The 25,142-nt window shown below is 35.0% G+C and overlaps 2 protein-coding genes across 3 annotated transcripts in view; both read right to left on the bottom strand.

Annotated features, from left to right (window-relative positions):
• LOC126896839 (uncharacterized) overlaps positions 1–25,142 on the bottom strand; it is a 164,108-nt gene that overhangs the window by 92,920 nt on the left and 46,046 nt on the right. The gene's annotated exons all lie outside the window — the stretch shown is intronic.
• LOC126896814 (tyrosine-protein kinase transmembrane receptor Ror-like) overlaps positions 1–25,142 on the bottom strand; it is a 44,513-nt gene that overhangs the window by 18,315 nt on the left and 1,056 nt on the right. The window lies entirely within an intron of this gene.

Below are 25,142 nucleotides of genomic sequence, written 5' to 3'. Positions count from 1 at the left end.
TAAAAGTTTTACTTACACAGACATAATACGCGGCTTCAGGTCGAATTATTTTTTAACAGACGACGCACCAGGTGAAATATATTAATCCGCACTGATTGCATCGTATCAAGTCCTACGGACCGCACGATAAAGGCACTTTGCGGTTGTAATTTTATACGGGTTAGACTTTTTTACTGTTTAGAGTTGAAAAATCGTCATATTTTATGAGCGCGCTGCCCGTTCACAACAAGATCATATTCATATACGGTGCAGGTGCTTTGTAATATATTATTACAATATTATTGTGTATTATGATAATAATAAGTAATAATGAATACAGTGCGTCGACGGTGTATACGGGAGACGACCGGTTTGAGAACCGTATAATATTGTGGAAATAAGGACACACGCGGCGTGCAGTGTGTTTTGGGTCGCAGGCGATTTTTCATTTTTAACGATGTGTGCCCACGACGACGCGGGATACCGTGGAACGTACTAGTCCACCCGAATATAATATTTTAACATGCACAACGATGGCAAGTCAGCCAGACACGACAACAGACCCACGAGTCTTCTCTGTCTTTCTGTTTTTTTACTTACGAACATAAATATCAACGAAACGCGAGACTTGTGCACCAGACGCACATGTAAAAATCTCGATTACGCTCGATTATTAATTTTCTACCGAGCGGTGGTTTCAATATTTGTTTTTTTTTATTTCATTTTTTATTGCGCTGTCGGGCTCTTCAGTAGTCGGCGAACTTAATAAAACGGTCAGAATTAAGTCGCAACGAAATGAACGAGACGAACCAACGCCGCGACACGACCAGACCTTTTGTAATTAGATTTGCCCGAAATTCGTTTTGCAGATTACTTTTTCAATGGCTCTGATGATTGCACAATTCACGATTTTCGTCTATATTGAGCACAGCACTCGTCTCGTGTAACAATAGCTTTCAAAATTGAATTTATTCTACTTGCCCGCGAGTCTAGACAATTTCTTTTCATAAATCATTATAAGCCATTTTTTTTTCATTTATCAAGTAACATTGTATTTCACAGTTTATAAGTTGTATTAAACTTTTATATTCTCAGGTGCGTGTAACAAGATATGAAAGAATTATTTGCTGGAGTGAATAAAATAGCAACAAAGTCGCGAGCTTGTGAGATTTAGTACACACTTTATGTAACATTAACATAATAAAATATTATATTTATTTACATGCATCACGGAGGACAAACAGTGAGAATTGTTGTTATGGGTCATCGGACACAACTGCAATAGAACAACCCACCAGTGACGTTTGCCCTTAAATGGGAGATGTATGTGACAACAAAAACAGAAGTGGTAGCGTTTTGTTTTTTTTTTTTTTACATGGAATCCGTTTGAATTATTAATATAAGACAACGATAGCTCGAATACAGAGCTTACATATTTACTTGGCGTCTTTGTAAACATAGTTATACCAGTTTGTCTATAACACCGTTTTTACTTAGGAAATCTTGGCTATCGAAGCAGCAGATGCTTCAGACGGATGTGTACGATATAGGCAAACGTGATTAATATCTCAAATACTACTCGGGTATATTAATGACCCGTGCGGAGTGTCCGTGAAAACATTTGCCATTTATACCAGAACGGCTGAGAATATCCATATTTTTCTATATAAACCGAAGTGACACCTTTGTCACGTCTGCTATAAAGTATGAACGGTAGACACGATTGTACAATATGTGTACATTTGCATTTAGACGTATTCAATTTGCTAATAGTCTCAGGTGACATCAATCCAAAACATAAATAACAAATAGAGCGTGAAATTATTTTTTTTTTTGAACATGTTGAAATACGATGGACATCCACAATAAAACAAATTTGAAGTCTTTGTAGGCCAACGACAAACATTTGACTTTTACTTACCATAAAAACCAAGTAATTTATTTAGTAAAAAAAAAACCGTTTAGATAATAAGGCCTATAAATTCATTTATGTCTGCATCGCCTATTATGATGGGATACGAATCATTTCTATAAGTCATTTTTTTTTTTAACGACAGCAATGCTGAACGATTGCTTACAATAAAACTCTGATGCCAATGTTATGTCCTTCAATAATAGCGAGTCGTTAGTTTATCATTTTATTACAGTATTTACCTACCCGATTTGCATACGTCGACGGTGGTTTAGAATTGATGTTCCATGTGTGTCATAAATTAAATGTAATTCTTCTTAGGTACGCGGCGCCGTCGTTAAAGTTTATTTAATAACGCGCCAGAGTATGTAATTAAAATTACGCGCCTTTTGGTTCATGCAAAATACAATACTCCGTAGTCTATAAATAAATACATTTTTAATTACTCCGATGAAAGATGTAATTGCGGTCGTTGTATATAAAATACTCCATGTATTGTTTGGAAGACCCATTACATAAAAACAGCATTAAATTCCAAAAAATTTTATTAAACGCTATAAAACGACACAATTTTTTCGAATGTCAAAACTGTTTTTTAAACCTCCACTGTCAATTTCGTAGCTGACTGTTGTTAGTTGAAACTCACTCGAGATGAATTTTGTTTTCGATTGAATCTAGTCTTAAGTAGTTTCATGCAGTCATAGCTTTGCATAATCTTATGATTCTAAGGCTTTCAACGACATGAACAGTAGAGTTATCTTGTCAAAACGTGAAATAATTGAGAATAGTGCAATTATTATACATTGAAACTTACATTTTGCATTGGATTAGATAGCTTAGAATTCTGTTAGATTAAGACAATTTCAATTGTTTCCGTCGATCAACGTGTAATGAAGTTTGTAAACAGCTAAAGTAAATTTACTGGCTCGAACTCAGAATTGTGCGTAACAAAGAAAATTCTATTATAGTTTCAATTAAGATTCAATGGTTTCTGTTGAAATTATTATTGTGCGTAGAATTAATTATTCGCACTTGGGGTTTATACTATTTCAAACTTCAAAGACATCGAAAGTCTTCGTGTTTTTAATAATACCAACTTTTGTGCGAATACATTTCATTTTTTCAATAGGTTTTATTATAAAGACATGTCATGCGGGAAGCGGAGTTCTACTTTTATTTGTACTCGGTACAGGATACAAAAATAAAACGAAATTAATAGTATCGGCTCAATTTAGAATTGTATAAAACAGTAATACCGAACACCGGGACGGTTCCAGTGTTTCGAGCACCCTAAAAAGTGAATTTTTTTTATCACTTTAAATACTACATGCACGCACGTTGGCGTTAAGTCTACGCATAAGGGTCACATTAAAATAATTTTTTCATTAATTTTTTTATGCACCAAGTCGGCATACCTATAAACGATGCTCACGTGTACTCAAATAGTTAAAACCAATTAGCCGTTTTCCATATCTAAGTCATCCCGTACTAGAGTGTATAATAATTTTTTTATTTTTATATATGACCGAGAACAATAATTTCGACCAACACACACTAACCCTTGGTCGCAAATAAGTCCCCAAGGAAATCAAAAACTGTTCGTCAAAATAAAAAGTATAAAAATCTATCCGAGCGGTTGACCGCAATTATGGAGAAAAAAGTTAATGAGTATTCTAGAGGACTACATTTTATGATTATTATTAAACGGCGCACACCCCGGGGACATTAGATAAAAAAAAAATTATCTAAATTTTCGATAGTTCATCTTCGACGTCATTTTTCGAACCGATTATTGAATTTTTCATTTCCATTTCCTCGACGTTTCCGGTCTGATGAATTCCATTATACCTCCCCGCGCCAAACGCCATCAACGCGTCCGAGGAGGTGAAACGAGCGGTGACAGACTTCCGCCCCGAGCGCATTCGTCCGTCCGTTCATAAGCGAGTTGCAAAAGCTTCAGCTCTTCACGGTACGTTTCAAAAACAAATTGAAAATAACGTGTACGTATATATTTTTCCGTCGCATGACATTACATGTCTACTTTAACGTAAATGTTTTTTCAAGTCTGGCGTTTTATTAACACGGTGTTTATTAAATATGTATCGGCGGAACCCAAACGAATACGTGCGCCTCATACTGCACGCACACACACGCGATCACTGAGACCATTGTCTTTGTTATTTATTATCATAATTATTGTGATATCGAGAACACGCGAATGTGATTGATTGGTCACGATCGGTGTGTACACATACAACGACTATGAGACTTTCCTAGAGATGAAACTGTGAACGTACCATCCATTTAAAATTGTGTTTAGTAAGTTAATCATAATTTTGTCATATAGGCGCTCGGCGTGTTGGTCGAGTTGACGCGATACAGTAACCTATCGCTCATCGTCCAAACGGTTTTTTGCACAAATGACGGAGCCGGATGACGTCGCCATGCCGTTCGATAAATTTCTACGTGTAGGCTATAGACTAACAGATAAGATGATAATAACATTATTACTATGCTTGACGATGATTGATCAACGTCAAACAACTACCCGTCCCAAAACTCTCAGTTTCCGCTATTCGGCACCATACAGAACGGAGACACTCTTAGGGACGCCTACGATAGAACTTTTTCACCCCCTCGAGTGTTGCGTACATGTACTGCAATGTATATAATAGATAAATGTTATAAAGCACATATAAAAAGAGTTGCAGCGAAAACTTCCAGATATTATTGTATAGTTATAGGCGCCTAGAGAGAAATGGCAAGTTCATTATTACAAGATAGCACTATTATCGTCATGGTAACGTCCGCTAAGAACTCTGTAGAAAAATACAACATCAACGAAAAAAGTAATAGGACTTTTACACTCTTGATTGCTCTTAGTTGTGTGCGGTGAGCTATTGAATTCAAATAAAACTTTTATATTTATTTAGTCATAACTTTTGTCTGCGCTTTTTCAAATCGGTTTATAAAATTATTGAATTATCTTTTGTTAACTATTTTATTATTATTTACGTGCCATCTTTACGTAAAATTGTTTATTCATATTCATAACAGATTACACTACATTTTACAAGAGGGACGTAGTGAATAATAAATCGTGACATTATAATCTCAAGTATTAGCTCACATTTTTCTCCGAGTTCACAAAAATATGAACACCTTCATTTATCATCTCGTGTTGTTTTTATAATAACAAAATGATAATTTTTTAATCTTATTTGACTTTCTACGACGTTTGAAAACAAAAATAAGGAGACTTAAAACAATAAAACAGTAATTAATCTTAAACCTTCATAAGGTTGTTGACTTGTACGACTTTGGCGGAAATCAAAATACTAGTATTTTTAACTACTGTCGAATTTTTAATCGTATCTTTGTTATTATAGTGTATATCCTGTGATTTCATCATATAAACATATCACGAACGATCCGAATCCTTATACGAAGTGATTCTCTTTACACTAGCCACTCAATTTCTCTTAAAATAATATTTTTGTGGATTATTTTGGCTTTTGTTAGTTACATATGTATCTCTATTAATACGTTAAAAAATATTTTTATGTTCATTCATAATGTCTTGTAAGGGAGTAAACTTTATTTTTTTAATGGAAATATACATATTTAACTATTTCATAAAATAGGAGATGATCTAATTAAGAAAATGACTATTATCAATTTTAACTAATGACTGGAGGTGAGGAGTGGGTACTGTTATTTTTATCATTAAACATTTCTTGGTCACGCTCACTCCTCTTCCCGCTAGGTATAAAAATGTTAATAACTTTTGAAATACTGGTTCAAGTGATCTTATCGACCACTCATTTTCTTAATTAAATCATTATCTATTTTCATAGCTAGTTTAATATATATGTGGCCATTTAAAAAAACAAATTTGACAATCTAATAGGATACAAGGGATGAACCAAAAAATTGTTTTATAACAGATAAAAAGATTTACATATGTAACTAACAAAATGCAAGAAAAAATTTATCACTTTAAGAGAAATTGAGTGGCTAGTAGTAAAAGAATCACCATGGATAACTCTGTGTAAGTTATTATTATTTTTATTGCATAAAATAGAAGATTTAATTAAAAGCGACATTTCAATAAATTTGTTTCTTTAGATTTAAACAGTTTTCTTTTTTATATGTACAATGTAATATATTATATAAAATAACTTATGTGGAATTTAAAATGCGATTCATCTTCTTTTTATTAGATGTTATATAAGTCAATTTCAAGCGTACGTTTTAGTGGCAAACTATAGTGCATAAAATGTGTATATTTTATTCTGGTCGCGCGCTTAACTAGAGATTTTTTTATTTAAATGAAAACGCGATCATGCACAAATAAAAATAAATTACGTTTATGTGTATAACCAACATATGTAAAGCTGTATCCAGAAACAAAATGCAACTAATATATGTCAATATGAAAATTAATCTCCTGACCCCTCGCAGTTTCTGGTATAATATTGGCTGAAAAATTATTAATAAAAAACGAACAAGTTGTGTTGGTGACTTCCGGCGAGCTTTATTATGATCCGGTTGTAGTAAAATAGTATTTATTACTTTTGCTTTGAATCCTGCGATAGTATTTCTTTTTATCTAGTTTTACGCTTTATTTAACTGAAGGAGAGCCTGTTTTGTTGGAAGACTACAAAAAAAGAGTCTCGACATCGTTCAATATAAATAGCAAAAGGCATACATTATGGATTATACGCGCAAGCTGTGCAGTAACCAATAGGATATGCAACAGTAAACTCACTCTCAGATACTGATCGAAGGAGCACTTACTTATGATTTCAAAGGTATAACGGCCGGCGGACTACCTAATATTATATATTATTACGACTTTATGCGTGAGACTATTGTGCTGAACAAACAATGGCGAGTAGCTTTAAATGTGAATATGGCTACACATTGTCGAGCATAGTGTGCACTGCAGATAAACAAGACGACTTGAACAATGCTGTTACTCTAATAATGATCATACATTTATGTATATATATATATATATATATATACGTTACATGTTTTTTTACCGAATAATCGCAACAAAAACATGTCGGTTAACAATTAATAAAGAAAGTGCGTTTTAATAGTCCAAGTGAATGGCCATGCGTTCATATATTGATTGACATACACGCACGTTATGCGATTCGCTAATGATGTTTTAGGAATTCGACTAAAAATATACAATGAAACCGTATTCGTAATCTAGACGAAAACCGAGTTTAAAAAACCTACACTGTGATGTGACGCGTTACTCTAAGCCTTTGCAGTAGAAAATATAAATGTACAATACTAATCTTCAACACATTGGCTATGTCGTTTTATCTTTATTATACTTAATGGGTTCGTGAACTGCCACTCATCTCCCCAGGGGAATCACTCGAAATGGACACGAGAAGACAGGCCCTAGAGGTGAATCAATTGTTAGTTACTCTTTACTCGGGACACTAGTAAAACGGGAAATGCAGACAGAAAAATACGACAGGCCTGAGAATTATATTACTACAAGACCGAGGCGTTAGATTACATCAACTACAGCCAGACGTTTTTCTTTTAATTGACGACTTAAAGAACTGGTTCGGCTCGCGTGCTCGTCTGTCACAAGGGTGCCCGTATACCCAATGAATTAATGGTGCGATGTGTCGGTTCTTATTCACTCTGTTAATCTAATATAGACGAGTGATAGACAGGATTATAATCCTGCGGTTTTTCTTAAACTGGTATTGGACGACGATTCAATTTATAAATGCGGTGCCAATAAATAGATTAAGAGTACCCCTAATCTGACTTTTTACGAGGAATTATTCAGTCCAACGTCTTAACCAATAGTTATATTACATTGAACTCCGTGATATTATCGGCATTATTATATTGTTGAACTCTTTAAGTGTAATAGCGTTTTGGATCAAAAGTATAATAAACGCGTGTGGTCAACAGATAACGAGAGCTCAGTCAATTTGAACTTCTTGTAATGTCTTAGGGAATTTAGGGTAAATTGAATTAGACCGAGCTAGTGTCGAGGATTTAAAAGAATCATTGTACAAACAAAATAGAAATAATAAAGACCAGTCAGTTCGGCAGAACTCGAGTTCTACTCCGTACAAACAAACGTGCTAAAACCGACCAGCGATAAGAGAGCTGCTGTTGTAATATACACCTGCGGGCTGCTGCACGGAAAGTGTTTATCGTCTCCGGGGGTTTGACCTGAAAGATTTAAAAGTCGGAGAGTATGTGTATGTTAGTATCATTTACTCGACACCATTATCTCTGATACTGCGTCACGCACATAGAATTTTATATTTGCTTTAGACAGAATCCGCGTTTATCTGTAGTTACAACTTGTACATAGGTTATTATAAATCTAATAAAATTGTTGAAGACCAAAACGTCAATAGAGTAATATCGTTTGAATTTATTATCACAATATCTGTGATAGTCATCTTCTACTTAAATTGGATCATATAACATTTAAAGAGATGGTTTAACAATTTTGCTCGTATACTAAACGGCTTTAGTGTATGATGACTTTTCTTCATAGCTTCGATATAGTTTCTTCAAACTGCAGTTATGGTAACAAAATATATTAATTTTGGTTTGTGAGATAGAGTCAACCATTAACAATAATCGTTTTATAACACTTAGCAATAGACCCATCAAAATTTCTTTTACATTATTGAATTATAAATATGTATGATGTATAAAGAAATCCGGTGACTTTCAGAAGCGTTATATTTTATTTTTAATCTTTGAAACAGAATACTTGAGTGGCCAAAAAAACGTTTTCTTATCATAAATAACTTTGAGCTCATAAAACATAACGGCGACACTATTAGAATGCAAATAAATTATCTGTCGGAGCGTGATAAAAAACAACCGCACAACAACCGAGTTCGTTTTAGAATCAAATGCTATTCCAAGATGTTGATTTTTGTTAAGTTTTGATCAATTGTTTTTCTGATTAGTTAAAAAGTCTATACACGCAAAATGTTATCTACATGATGGAATTGTGTTCATATAAGTTCACGTAGAGCGTTCGTCAGTTTGTTTGTAATGCGTTTAGGTTGGGTAACGTAATTATTGCAACTACGAGTAGTTAAAATCTGCGACCGTGTATAGGATTTAACGAACAATGTCGTCTATAATTATTAGCAGCGGAGGGAGGAGGATGTGGGAACATAACAAAAGTGGCTTTAATTAGTGCCGGTCTCGGGGGAAATACCGGTGGATCTCGACATTTCGGGCGAGAGCTATGGGGGTGATGATATTAATTGAAAATGTCACAGCGAATCGATGGAGTTTTGCGAGGAACGTAACGATCAATGTTCTCGCGGAAACTTATTGTATTTACTTAAGTTATATGAGTATTTCTATATTTATATTCGGTGGGATGATCGAGTTATTGCCTTTTAGTGCTCATTGAGTGGGTATCTCAGCGTAGTAGCGTTCTTTGCTAGTAGGGCACACATGTTTTCGTAGATTTTAATTTGGCAAAACTGTATTTATCTGTTTTTCCAATTTAGAAAATAATATATTCTACGACTTAGAAAACTATTTTGGAATATTTATCTTCACAATAAAATCTCACAATGTTATCTTCTCAACAAATCTAGGGCGGAATCTTGTTATTTGATTTTTTTGAAAAAAAATATTCACATCTATATTGTCATACCGTTTTGCGGATAATCTAAAACGTTTTTTTTCTTTTCATTGTGAATTTTAAACGTTTCTCTCTCGAGTACGGTTTTGACAGGAACGTTCTATGTAATAATATAATATTTTTTCCTGTTCAATATGTAAAACGACTTTAACAAAGACGTCCAAACTTTTTAAGATAAATCCATAAATACAATAGAAAAGAAAATGATTTTTTTTCGGGCTGATATTTAAGGTGTTCAATGTAAAGTAAAACGATCATTTATTTTTTATTAAAAAAAAGACAATATAGAAAACTGTTTCATTTCGTGTCTTAGTTAAAATAGTATCTCATTGCGTGTTAAGTTTACAGTATTTTTATAAGAGCTAACGAAAATTAAGTGTGACCACAAGATATTAATTGTTCCTCAAGCATCGCGTGTTAAGTTTCTCGATTTTGATAGCCGACAGAACAGCAACATCACACGAAAACACACCAGTGTATACAATTATTGTTTGAACGTCATAAAAAATTAAGGGGTCTTTTATATGTTAGAAATGCATACCATGAATAGAAAACACGTTTCGGAATTTTTATACAGAAACTTTACGATATTCAAAATTATTCAATAAGCTCGACATGCACTTTGATATCGTATAATGTATGCATAAAATATTTCAACTGATGTCATGAGTGCTCGCGTTATCTCCAATACTAGAACACTGAAATCAGATCTTTTTTGTTGAAAATAAGTATTTTATAACCCAATCCTATAATATACAAAACATTAGTTTTGATTAACTAAAAGCGCACAATTCGTGTCTCGAACATGAAAACTATATCTCCTTTTTTAGCCTATTATGTAAAAATCTGTATTATTTTAATAAACGCCCATAAAATGAACGTTCGACCTTAAATGATGTACTTTAATGTGGAACATTAAGAAGTATTTTCAGTGTTTTCACTTTCGTTGCCAATGTGAAGAATCCATGTCCTTTTTCAGTTCTTATCTTGCTTCAAAGCAAGTTTATATTTACACGTTAAGATATAATAATTTATTATAAGACAACACGCACTACCCATGTGCTGCAACAGCAAAAGAGGAAAGAAAAAATCATGACGGCGCGACACATTCCCCTGCCCGCAGATCGCTATCGTCTCCGTTGTTTGCTATACATACACACAAATACCGTGTTCTTTTTATTTTTTAATTAGGCGTTCGACTCCCTGATTTTCGGTTTGGCTTTTTAAGCCACTTATGCGTCTCTCTTGTTTCATAAGCAGGCCAATTACTACAATTTTAACACAACTATTTTTGCATAAGTTTTAAACGAGTTCAACAGTGGTAAACACTATTTAAATATATATTGTATTATTTAAACCGTCTTTGTATGTGTGTGTATTAAAACTAACACGGCTCTGGCGTTAATTTCATGAATATTCAATTCGACTCCGGTTTTCTTTGTCGTTTAAAGACCTCCGCCCACGGCATGGATGCGATGCTGCGAGAAATCTTGAATAATTATTTTCATCGTTGACTATCATTACTGTTTTAAGTCTCATTAATGTTGTAATAATAATAACAATGTAATATAAGCGACGGTGTAAAGACACGTCATGTCCGAAGGCCACAGACCTACCCGTAGCTTTTGTTCGCTCTTCGACACTTCTATTGAACTATAATACCGTGAATATTCCTTTTAATGCAAAATAACCTTTTAGTTTACTTGCATTATAATAGTATTAGATGTAACAACAATAAAGTCTGAATAAACGTGTACATAATAGAAATAAGTTATTGTTATGTCCTGTCAAACCTGATGATTAGCTGTAAATCTGTTACTGTTTTAGTCAGCGATTAAGAAGACAGTTATACACCGTACTTGCCACAGGTTGATTTATATATTTTTGTTATGGAACACTGAAAGTAAAAGAACATAGTTTACCCCTTTCTGTTGGGCGTAATCGATCGTAAACAGTTGTACGACAGCGATGATGGACGTTTTGGACCGGAAGAACGTTGTGCAGCTTTAATACTAACGCTGACAGCATTGAAACATTTTGTATTAGGTTCACCCAATTCTAAACTTTTACAGTAGAAAAAGCAATTCGAGTATTTAACGTAACAACTGTTGAAGAAAAATCTAAAAAACCATTTTGTTCTCTAAGTTTGTTTCTTTTTTAAATCTGTTTTATTTTTAAGTGCAAAATATACCAGTATAATATATCTAAACTATTTACACGTTTGTCGGCGGGCTTTATGTACTATAATTTACATTTATATTTAGCCAGCTAAACTTTATAGTATATATTATTTAATAAGAGAAATCTCGAAAAAACAAAAGGTATAGTTTTGGTTGTTTAGTTGAAATTTAATACTATTATTATGCGTCATTTGCCTGTGTTGTGTACATAAGAACGCAATGAAGGCGTATAAAAAAATTCCATCACGGCTCTGAATAATTTATTCTTTAAGCGCTTTAGAAATAAATCTCTTCCTTCGAGCCATCGAGAGTGATCCATTACTCCTGTGTTTTATATTAGACTAATATTTTAATTAAGCAGACCATCGTATTTATACAGTGTTTTTTCTATTTAAAATGTTTACGTAGAAGCGATTATATACCTATGCTTTACACGGTATTATATGACTGGAATTATTGATTATTCAGTATCGTTTAGCAATATTCAATTATTATTATTATTATCCTAAATGATTACACTAGATAAGTAAACGCCTGATGTAATCAATTCGAAATACCTCCATCGAGAGTTTAGTGCACTCCATAAGTTTATATATATATATTTTTTATAAAATTCTTGATATTCGGACGGACGTCATTAGTCTCCACAAAATTAACATTTCACCCGGTACACGCTTATGGTTGTTTAACTAAGTTTCATTAGCTTTGATTTTCAATAGATAAATCAAACGTGTAAAAATACCTCACTAGACATAAACGCATTTATACTTATGGTAATCAAGCGTAAACAAATAATGTATTAATGTATCGTAACAGAGCGCACGCATTTTCGGTTATAAATATTATGTAAACGAAACGGTAGCACGTGCGAAGTCGTTTACCAAATAAAAAAATCATCGACACTTCCGTTTATCTAGAGAACAACAGTCGGTACACATCGGGAGCAATAAAATCGGCTCGTTAACCGCGTAATACGAGTCAATTAAGCGGACCAAGACAAATATACAGTCGAGCTAGTAACTCACAGTATATATACACCATAAAGAACCTAACCCTACGCAGTCCTAATCGCGGGGTGGCCAGTATTATCAATTTATCCGACTTAACACCGTGTTCGCCGTTCAACGTTTAATTATAGAAAAATTATGTCTTTTTTAATGGCGTAATACGCGGAGGTAAACCGCGCCCGTGGTTTTAGGATATTGCATCGTAAATCAGCTTATACAACTCGGAGCGTCTCTTCTACACTGGACCCGTGTAAACCGCGAGCAGTCCCATTTATGTACTAATGGCAACACTATCATACCGTTGAGTCGCTGAGAGTTTTTAATATTTGAACGGAATCTAGCGCAGATTGCTCAGTTCAGAAGAGCAAACTCTTAAAATATTCAACAGCCAACTTTTCTCCAGATAATTTATCGGTAATAAATATTAACTGTTATCTCACTACTAACTCCAAAAAGAAAAATTTATCGTACCGTACGTCGCCCAATGACTCTGACGCCAATGGAAACGATCACATTTACATAAAGACGACGGTAACATTACATTATCCACGTGTCAGGGGTATATACTAATATTGTTGTATCTATTCGTTTAATCTGCACGCTGTTTTAAGCCATTTTTACACGGTCATCTTGAGCTCTGTCCGATGTCACTGCAGACCGATTATACAATTAATGATTCCGCATAATATGTACATAATAAGTATAGAGCACAGCGGGCAGCTGCAGTATTGTGAGCAATTAAAATTCATAAATACAAAAATATGTAAACACGTCTAAAGGACGTTGAAAAATATTGAAATGCCCGTTCTTGAATATTTAAACATACAAGCGCATAAAATTTGCATAACTGAGTACACACACATATACAGACGATTTCTCGTTAGCTACGCATATTCACCGAAACAGAAGGCGATTACATTATAATACACAATTACACCGACACCCGTCACACCGATTTTCTTTCAACAGACCGGAAAATTTCCCTTCGTCTTATCGCCCGCCGGTTGACTTTTGCGTCCGTATTATGAACCAGACGTATAATATCGTTATTAATGTATCGTTATAAGTTGTACGACTAATAAGTAATACCATTCCGCGTTCATTAAATAAAATAATACATTCCGTCGTTTGATAAATAACAATAGTTCGAGAAAGTCAGGAAAACCGCTTAGAAAAAAGTATATAAAAAACTCTCATGGTTCATTTCCTCGCCGCAGCTTATCGTCGAAAGCACACGAGTGAGTCATCGCCGCATTAGTCAGTCTGTCGAAAAGAGTGAACTTATATTCTTTATTTACCGAGTTCACTAAATTAAAAAGTCGATCATTCTTTCTTCTTACATTCCAAAATCACTTGAAATAGGTTTTTTATTTATCGAGGTGTACATTTATCTTTATATATATATACATTACATAAAGAGAAAGTTATTATTAGAATAAACTTTTTTTAAAAATCGATAAAAAGTCAAGCTGTTACATCTGTACGCCCTTTAAGACGTTTTATTATGCCAGCAACCTTTGAAAACCTCCAATGGATACGCCTGACAAAATATCTTAAGACAAAACCGTCGATCATGTTAAATCGTTGCACGTGATTAGCCCATGTGTCTGGACCTAAGCAGAATAATTGGCGTACCGCACGACATTACAGAATATACACCAAGCGGGCGTTCGGTTGTCGTAAAAAGTAAACATTAGCTAGCATGACTGAACATAATAAATTAAGAAATAGCTAAAAGCTTTGGCGTTTAGGTTCAAAGCGACAATATTCGTACGTAATTAATTTAATTAAACCCTACGTGCGGAGAAGCCGGTAACTAGGCCGAGTAAAGACTAATGAAAATTCGGTACTTCAAAAAGCACGGCAGGGTTAACTTTATAAATTCGATTTGTCGTTTGAATAGTTTTTTTTTCTTTTGTCGGCATAAAACTGTACATTCGTCGCCGTGGGAGTTGAAACGACCGACCGTTTGTTTTTGTTGTCATATCTCGTTAAAATAATCGTGTATCATCATCAAACTCGGTGCACATTTAAATAAAACCGCCTATGTGTGTTGGATGCAGTAGCGAACGGAAAAGGGTTATATCTTCCCAACGGTTATTACAGACTTCTGTCCGCGTCATCATTCACAGACCACAGCGAGACTTTACTTTTCTCGAGACGGAAACAAACACTCTCACGCACAAAAAAAGACCAATTGTATCGCTCGGTACTATTATTACAATCTTTTTAATACGTCCTTTAATAATTATTGTTGTTGTCAAACTCAAATGAGGGAGGCAGTCTGGGTCGTTTTCCAGAAATAACTGCGATACGGCAAACACGTGTGCAAACAAAACGGATTTTATGGACGTTTGAAAAAAAATAAAATCGGTTTTCTTCTTAATTGACTCGTATGCACTTGGTAATGTAAGCCAATAATAAACACGAGCTCCAGGTGCTTTTCGCGTCACTCGATTTTGTCAACATGAGTTTTCGCTGGGCCGCGCGCACGTTTTGTTTGGGTTTTCGCCAAGCATTGCTCACATACACAAACACGACAGTTATTGAGCTGATGTTTTACGATCTCGAACATGAACAAGTCTCCGTGACTTTTGCATATTATTATAATCGACGGCAACGACTTAACCGCCGCGAGTACTCGTGTTAGTAATAACGTTGGGATCGCGTACACTATACAAGAAGTATATAAGAAGCTATTTGTGTTGCTTGTCGACCTCAAGTCGTGTGCGTGTAAACTATGTTTTTACGCGGCTCGTAAAAAAACAAATCAAACGACAAGAACCAGACGTAGAGAAAAATCCGACGCAATAAAGAGCATACGAAATCAATTCGTTTGAGGCATTTTTAGTACTTGATATGATACTTTTAACATGATATGTTGTATAATAATCATAAAGCTTAGACCAGCTTGGCCGCATCATAAGCTGGTACCATACAGTATAAGTGTATTCTGCGACAGATTCACCAACCGTTTTGACAGTCGCACTTCGCGCGTGTTGTAATCATAATATATGGAAGAGCTAGGTGTAATATCGAGTCGACTTAACAAACGTGAGCCCGCGATACTATGTTTGCAGATATTTATTGTTTNGTGAGCCCGCGATACTATCTTTGCAGATATTTATTGTTGGGAAACAGACAGACCCGTTTGTCTTCTCCCGATATAAGTCGTAAAATCACGTTTTGTACAACCGTCGTTTAGCCGGTCGGGTGGTTGGAACTATTCAAATGTCTCTATAGCCATTCGTCGGGTTATTAAATCAATTATGCAAATAACAGGTGCTTCCCACCCGCGGAGAGTTTAAAAACACACAAAAATTGTTTAAGCAGAAATGTTGAATGTCTTGACAGTGCATGGAGACAACATCATCAATTATATTTATTATTATTACTTTTAAAATTCAGCTAGTGTGTTTTACATTATTTCGTTTTTTAGTTATCCATGAAAGCTAAAACAAAAAGGGATTATCAGGAGTTATACTCGAGTAGGCTGAAGTGTAGTAACTGTAACAAATATAAAAAAAAACTGACGGACGCATTCAACAGATTGAAAATCGACGGCGACAATAGGGTATGCTTATTCGGCTGTGATACACCCAATCGAGTGAAGCTTTTTATCGTTAATACGAATAGTGATTGACGCGAATACAACATTTTGCCGTTTTATAAATACCTGGCCGAGTCTATGAGAGCTTTTAAAATCGACGATTATATTATTTTTACAGTGCAGTCCATCGTTCGAGCTGCAATCTCTTTAGTTTTTTTTAAATAAAATTTTGCAATTCGTTTATCGGAGTTCCAATAATGATTAGGAGAATAAAAAAGTGTTTCAAAAGTAAAGTATTTTTCGCTCGTCAATTATACAGTTTCAACGACATTATATAAGATATAGCAAGTAGTTGTTTATTGTAGGTGAGTCACGTGGAAAAAACTAGGCACATCAAAGGAAAGAAGAAAATTGTAGTAAAAGGGGCGAACGCAAAGGTTTTATTCGTGTACATATAAAGGCCGTTATAAATAAAACACGACGCGGCGTAACTGTGGTGCGGTAACTTTGGGTAAACCGTAATGTACTGGCGCAACGTTTTAAGCAACGCCACTATATAAGGCGGCAACTTTTACCAAACTTTATTTGAACATCACTGCACCAATACATAAAATCGTCTGAGTTCTTTGGATAAAAAAGGTAACGTACTCGTATGAAGACGGTACAAGTATTTGTTTTCGAACCAATTTATGAGTAACATGTGTGTTTTTCATGCACACACTTAAAAACATATTTACAGAAAGAGAAATTTCATATAATACACGAATGCGTCAAGGGCTTTCATATCGATCCGCGATGGCGTAAAGGATGACTGTCACTTTTAGCCCTCGTCTGCCACGAACAGTGCAACTTTTGCCCCTCGTTCCGGTGATGGATAGAAACACGTGAAGTCAAAATCCGGCTTATTTGCACAAAATTCCATTTTATTTTCCCTTCGTACCCGCAGCCAAAAATATTCCATCAACCCTAACAAAACCGACCCGACCACAGTCGAGAAATTAATATATAGTTGACCGTTTTCTCTATCACTGCATACGAATTTCTATTGTTAGTAGGTATCCCTAGGGAACCGATCACTGAGCAGATAGGTAGGTACGTGCATACACGTCCACACCTCGAGCAAATAACAACAGGAATAATAAAACAATAATGAGAAGGCAGCACAAAAATAAAAACACGTCGTCTGGGTAAACAATTGAAAATCAACCGGACTGATGTGTTATAAAACGGACCCCTTCCTCCGGTCATCATATTCTGTATGGTAAGACCCCCGTTTGATCGTGTATGAAATAATTGGTTTTTGAAGAGCTGCTGGGAAATGGTTTTTAAATGCGTAATATAATACAAATAGAGACACGAGTGACGGAAACAGACAGACCTAACACCAACAGACGAATGTCACACTCACTTACAGAGGCGTCGAAGGGTCGCATCAGAAGAGCGTACATTAATTACGATTATGGTATTTGTCCCCTTTGCAACGTCACTGTCAAAACACCGTCAGTACATTTCGTTTGCGATCCGATAACATTTGAGTGAAAATTCCGCCATTCTCGCGTATATTTTTTACAGTGTTGCATCATGTCGTTTAATTTAAAATCAAATTCGTTTTCCCTCGGTGCACGTGAATTAAACACTTTTCTGTGGGGGTGTCTTAGTGTGACTGGAAAGAGCGGAGAAGTAGAAATTGGCGCTTATACTCTTTGCTTGGGGTGTCGCTCGTTCAATGGACAGGGTGGCGGAAGAGAAGTTAGGTCGGGTGACGAGAGTTTGACAGCTGAAACACGACGAGGGGTCTATTTTTGAAATTATGTATTGCTTTCCCCACATTTTTTTGCTGTACATTCGACCGTTTCTGTATTTCTACACGGCTTGCACGAAAACAACACTTGGAAATATGTCACGTTTTGCAGCCAACTGACGAGGGGTCGGGCACTGGTTACACACTAATAATACTGTGTCCGTTGCTGCAACGGCTTTCGCTTACAAAGATGTTAACCGTATTTTGCAGGCCATGTTATCGAACACACGAACGATTTATCGGTTCGATGACGACGTCCACACGTTTATCCGAGTGAAAACGGAAGAGAAAGAGAAAGAATGATACTTGGGTAATGTCATGTACACATACTAACCTATAATTTGCCTTTTCACCGGAACGGACTCGTCGAGTTTATACGAGTAGGTAAAACATATATAATAGGACAGAGTTGAACGATTTATGTGAGAGGACCAAAGAATTACGGGTTTTGTTTTGGGACAAAATGTATATCTTATGTTGATAACAGAACTGAAATTTAAAAAAAATATTTTGAGTTATTTTACAAATTTATATTACTTTTGAGTCGTTTGAGGGACTTTTCACAAATTGCTTTTTCTGTACGATTTTAATGTTTGAATCAATGATGAATTTGATCGTTTAAGTATTTATTCAATATTCATCTAAAGCAGATTAACAGCGTGTACTGTAAGTAAGTCGATAAAATTAATATCAACACTTGCAGTAATTTAATAAGGATCGTTATAAATTATTTGCTACACTATGTTAGTAACGTATGTATACTCAAAGTTGTATAAAAAAAACAGTGTCTTGTATAGAATAAGCGAGTTTCGAGAACATAAAATGATCATATTGCAGTACAGTTTATGTATTGATGAAGTAAATCGATCAATAAATATTCGAACAAACCGGTTATATTCGATTGTAGAAATTCAAATAGGTATTTAAAAAGGTGGTTTTGAAAGGATCGCAAATATGGTTTATTGTGTTTTTTTTTTACAATATTTTTAACTTTTCACAAAACGAAAAAATATTTATACACGATAATATACTTTTATAAAATAATGTATAATATAAAATATTTCAATGCTGAATATTTTGTGTAATAATTCATAGAAGATAACTTTTATTTAAAAAGGGATTGTAACGATATTTTCATTTCCGCTTAATGAACGACCGATGACTCACCCCGGCACCTCCCCGAGCCTTAGTCATTTTGATATTTCTATGAAAGACGTCAATGACAGAACAAATTGACGTGCCGTAAGTTTTTAATAGCAATTCATTTTGCCGCTAAGACGTTTCGGTTCTGTTGGCCGACTCAATACTTTTATGCGCCATTATGTCTCGTGAAAGGACGTCGCAATTTCCGTTAATTGTGCCGTCGTTGCCGGAAACGTCACCCGCGTTCTTGATTAATTCTCTGGCACCGACCACAAGATTGATCGATTTCTGGTCAAACGTTGCCCGTAGAGAGATACGAGACTACTGCTGTTTTCAGAGTGCGCCGTATCGTGCGGCAGTCATCTTCCCCTCGATTTTTTGGACAAGAAAAGTCTAGGCAACAGTGGCACCGCCGTTGCTGTTTGTCCGTCAACACGATCCATCAATGTCCGCGTCCCCTTTAACAGAGCTTTATTCCGCCGGCGGGTGACGTGTGACGGAGGGCAGAACGAGGTGAGGAGGAATATGATCGATAGCCAACCCCCTCGTGTTCGATGCACTGCACGCATCGCCCTATCGCACATCACCATTACAACAGGAAGAGGTCTTATATTGCAAACCCTTCCAGCAGTTCTCCGTAGCTTCACTCTGGAAATCGATTTTATTATAAACGTTTATACGTATACACATACCAATATATATATATATATATATATGTATACATTCGCGAAGAAGTTTCCCAAACCGGCGGCAATTACTGACGGTAACGAGATTCGTTTGACACGCGATCCGACGTAAAAAGGACCCCGCAGGGTAAAGTTTCAACCCCGCGCCAACCCGGCAGAGACTTAAAAGGATTAAAGGACAAATTTCGTTACATTTTACGGGCAAGGTAGACGTAATCCCATTGCTTATAAACATCGAACGTCCAGTCGCCTTATAAATATAAATCAATTCTATTACGGTTATGTAATTTATCACTGTCTTTTCTTATGTCAATAATAAATGGTCTGGATAAAAACTGAAGAAGAATGACGGCTTTTGCGGTTGTCTTTTAGTACAATACACATAATTACCCGTAGCATTTTTAGATTAATTGTCATTTTCAGAGTTTAGAAGATTTCGATTAATTGCACAACATTTCGGCCATTCCTACACTTCAAACCATCGTTTTCAAGTCTGGTGTTCTTAGATGGTCCAATGAAATTAGTTTTCTTTGTGATACTCGAGAAAAATTGAAGGGCAAACGTTAATTTTATTTTACGGGTGGACACAACAAAATATGTTCTGTTTATGTTGTCAATTAAAGTAATCGAATTGGCCAAGACTCGCGGAGATGGAAAAACCGGTAAACCTGTCGTACAGATTAAGTGCTAAACACTTTCATACAGAGTGTTCAAAAATAAGGAAACAGGTCAATTGTAACAAACAGTGAGAACAATATAAGCCCTTTTCCTTATTTACTGAACACCCTATATAACTACACTAAAACGTGATCAACAAAACGGAGGTCCGGATAAGATGACGTTGTGAAAATGTTCAAGTCGGAACAATATTAAAACGTTAAGTGTACACAAGTGCAATGCAGAATTCGTTGAACAAATAGAATAANATATATATATCTACTAAAGAACGACTATTCAATGAAAACCATATTTCAAAATTCCTCTTGGTGTACTAATTGTCACCGTCCGGTTTAATAATATTTTTTTGTTTTGCGTGTAACGATGGTAAATCTTTTTGGAACACGCATACCCTTTGTATTGATATATTACTACACGTAAAGCGCCGGCGTGTAAAGCGAATAGGTACAAATTGTACTTACTGTCGTTAATTTATATTTTATCTTTTGGAAACCCCTGCAACAAGACGTGTGCTCGAACCAAATAAAAAAAGGGTACGTGTAGTGTGTGCGTTAACTGTTAAGGGCTCGTCGTAACGCGTATAAAGGGCAACAAGTGCATTTACGCCGAATTAAAACATCATCAATCATCCGGTCTGGTCAACTGGAAACCTCTCTTGTGTTTTCCGCTTTTATTGTCTCTTTTTTTTCGCCATGAATAGACGACAGGGGTTGGAATCCCGTACGTTTACAGGTATTAAAAATACGCGTTCTCAGAATATCGTAAAAACCGTAAACGCGGTTATAAAAAGAGGAGGCACCTCTGCAGTATATCCGTCAATGGCTTGGAGACCGTTTAGTAAGAATACCACAAGGGTGTTATTGTAGGACGTGGAGAATTGCCACGAGCGGTACCGTAACCACTGTTGATTATTATTATTATTATCATCTACACCGTGTGGTAGTATTCGTTGTCATAATACACTATTCAATAATGGTTTAATGTACTGAATGATTAATCGACATTAGTGTAATTGAATATTCACAACGGTTAATAGTACGAAACACTGAAACACTAGACGTTACAGGAATATAATAAAATAAATGACGCGACATTCTAGAAGGGTATTATGACATAACCTCACATAAATTTCAATTAATTGCTCACAATAACACACGAGTCACGATATTTTATTTTAGATCAGTTTTATTTTTAAATACACTTGTTTGTGTATTTTATCTTAAAAATTGTTCGTTTTTAAACAGAATCCCATCGATGCCATTATCACGGAGTTAAAATATTCGACGACGACTATGCAACAACAGTACAATGACACGAGATCCGCTCCCGAACCTTATATTCCAGTAAGTTATTGTGTGGACCTCGCCGTTTTTTTAAATTGTATGTTTATCAAAAACTAGGACCACATGACGTCGCCACCCCGAAGACTTCGACACTCGGTGTTCCGTGACCTTTTTAACGGATTTTTAAAACTGTGACGCAAACTGTTACACGGAATCGGGACCTTGTTCATTCTTCCTCTTGTAAGACCGAATAACCAATACGAGTACGATAATGATGTTATCACGGACATTTATATCGGTCGAACGACTTGCTGAAATGTTCGTGTGCGATTTTACCCATCCATCGATCATTTAATTTTAATAATTTTTTAAGGTACGCGAATTTTATCTAGGTTTTCTTCGAACAAAATGATTAATTATTTGGTCACGAGGTAACAAAACACAAATATATTATTTAAATAATGTTGCTCAGCACGACTTTGGATTATAAATCAGACATATTTGTTTAAAATATTATCAAGTGTCACGCGCCGTGCAAAATTTGGCAAGACCGCATTTTTTAGCGGCATATTATTATAGGGATCGGATAAGTAATTACACTTTTTTGTGATATCATCAAATTTAAAAAAGGTTATGTTATTGTAATTTAAAATTTGACAAATAATTAATCCGTTGAAAGATGCACGTTGTTTATCATTTGGACGGTGTATATATCATTAGTTGCTTTCCAAGCAGCATTTAATGTGCCGAGACGTCTGTAATAGAAACAAAGGGAGCGTAATCTCACATCAGAATAATTGTACAATCTGTATAGGAACATAGTGAACGCCATTGTTTATTTTCGTACTTGTTGAGCTTACAATTAGCTTTATCGTTGTGCACAAAAGCGGAGTACACAATTAAGGGAGACGACTGTAATAACAATTTGTTTTCGGATCAAAACAAATCGATTTGCCCAGCACTTTTGACGTACTAACATATTGGACCGAGTGGAATAGCTATCCCGGAATTCAAAATATTGTCTTAACACATGACGGCGATGGCTCCCCGCGGTGAGCACCGGGTCGCCATTATTTACTATTATACATGGAAATATACGTTATGTTAACGATAAGTCGTAAACCCTTAAATCCCCATAAAGATCCCTGTTAATGATACCAATGACTTGACATATTTTATTAGGTTCTGCTTATAATCTATCAGTTTGTCCCCCTTCTTTTATTTATTTATCCAAAAATAAAAAGCCACGACTAACTGTTAATTTAATCGTCGTCGAGTAAAATACGGTATCGGTGAAAGTTTGTGTAAAAACTGTGTTATCTAAATAGAATTATGTTTATCGAATGGACGACAGCGGAGGAAGGCAGCAGTCAAAAATCGACGCCGTGGAGGTGACGGCTCATGTGAGAGTGTTTCGCTTTTTGAATAAGCCGTGAAATTCTTTTGTGGCAGTCGACGTGTTTAGATATTGTAAGGAAAAAATAAAATGACATTATAACTTTGCTCACAGTACTGGTGGTGCGGGACAAGTGATATGTCACCGCTCACCACATTTACTATTTCTTCTACTCGTGGAAACACCAGCCCTTCTATTGAATGTATGCCGTCAAGAGCAATAGTATGTCTCCATGACAGAGTAAATATGTATACTCGTGTCTGACCTCGTCTACGATGGAAGAGTTGAATTTTCTAGTAAACCAATAACTACAGCTTTTGCAGTGATGTAATTCCCTCCTCAACAGTCAAATCCCGTTATCCCGTAGCATTTCCTCGTGGAATGAAGGAATTAAATTAAAATCGTTGGACCCTAATGGATTGTCAGTGGCACGATGGCTTATAATATCCGCTAGACGTTAATTATTTAATGAAAAACGAAACGGAAGACAATCGAAAATACTAATAACGTTAATTGAAATCCGTGATTCTTTATCAAGTAGTCGACAAACAAAAAATTAATGAAATTTCCGTCCGACAATCAATTTACTACAGTTGAAACACAATAGTTTTTTAAAAACGATTGACCAAAAACATCACGACAATCGTTTTTTTATAAAAATAAACGAGTTACAATTAAATGAATATTGTAGTCGAATTGTCGTTGAATAATGTATACGATATTTCAATGTGGACGCTAGCAAATTACACAATCGTTTTTATTTAGTTTGGGACATTTACTTGTTTTATTTTTTTTAGTGTTATTCTTCTAAAGCTGATGTCAACTCAGGATGTTGTAGAGTTTTCTTGACATTTCACATTCGTGGGCAGATATTCGACGTGTTAAACACATTACAAACGAACAAAACCAATAGTATTTCTCTTTTTAAAAGGAACAAATAGATAAAACGTATTATAATATATAAAAATATTTTAATTAGCGTGTATTTTGTATAATTACTTTCCTTATGTCTTATTACCTAAATATTGAACAGTATCGTTTATTTATTAATATTATTATTGCCACAATGCTGATAAAAACAACCGGTTACATAACAAATTTTTACTATAAAAATTGTATTTTATTGAAAAAATAAATATCAAGTATCGTAAGATATTATATTGATTTTACTAAAGAAACACACACAATTTATTAATATTTAGTATTAATCACTTATGATTTTTTACGAGGGTAATATATGAAAACAACAAAAGCGAGAGCATGTACTTGAGAAACAATCAAAACATTGAAAAATAATGTATGAAAAGCGGTAAAATGTCGAGCATTAAACAGTAGAGAAGGTAATTTTCACGGAGTAGTAGTAGTAGTAGTTCAAAGGCATAAAAAATCAGCGTTTTATGATATTTTTCAAGAGGTATTACACTTGTCGTTTATTTTTTAATAGGAATAAACTCAAACGTTACAATATAATTTGCATAAAAATATAACAATATTAGGAATATTGGATATGTATTCATCTAATGGCTTGAATTGATTTATCGATTTCATTATCAGTATTAAATTAGACAATTCTAGATTATCATAAAATATCATTCCGATCTCTTTTTTTTTTTCATACGGTAAATTTTGTGTAAGTACATAAACATTCTGAATAGTAAATCGAAATACGTAAAACTCGAACAGCGCGAGTATACAAGCAGACAGACTGTAGTTCAGAATGGTTGTTTTAATGAAAGTTACTCAACAGTGTATTCGGAGAATAAACATTGTTATAAATAAAGTGTAATTTATGTAAACCAGCCCAATATTACCCCGCATGTATTTATGAGAGAAAGCGCACAGTAATGATAGA

The sequence above is a fragment of the Daktulosphaira vitifoliae genome, unplaced genomic scaffold, assembly GCF_025091365.1.
Source record: "Daktulosphaira vitifoliae isolate Bord-2020 unplaced genomic scaffold, ASM2509136v1 Scaffold_1, whole genome shotgun sequence".
Classification (NCBI taxonomy): Eukaryota; Metazoa; Arthropoda; class Insecta; order Hemiptera; family Phylloxeridae; genus Daktulosphaira; species Daktulosphaira vitifoliae.
The sequence above is the reverse complement of the archived record's forward strand: the minus strand, read 5'-3'. Positions and strand labels throughout refer to the sequence as shown.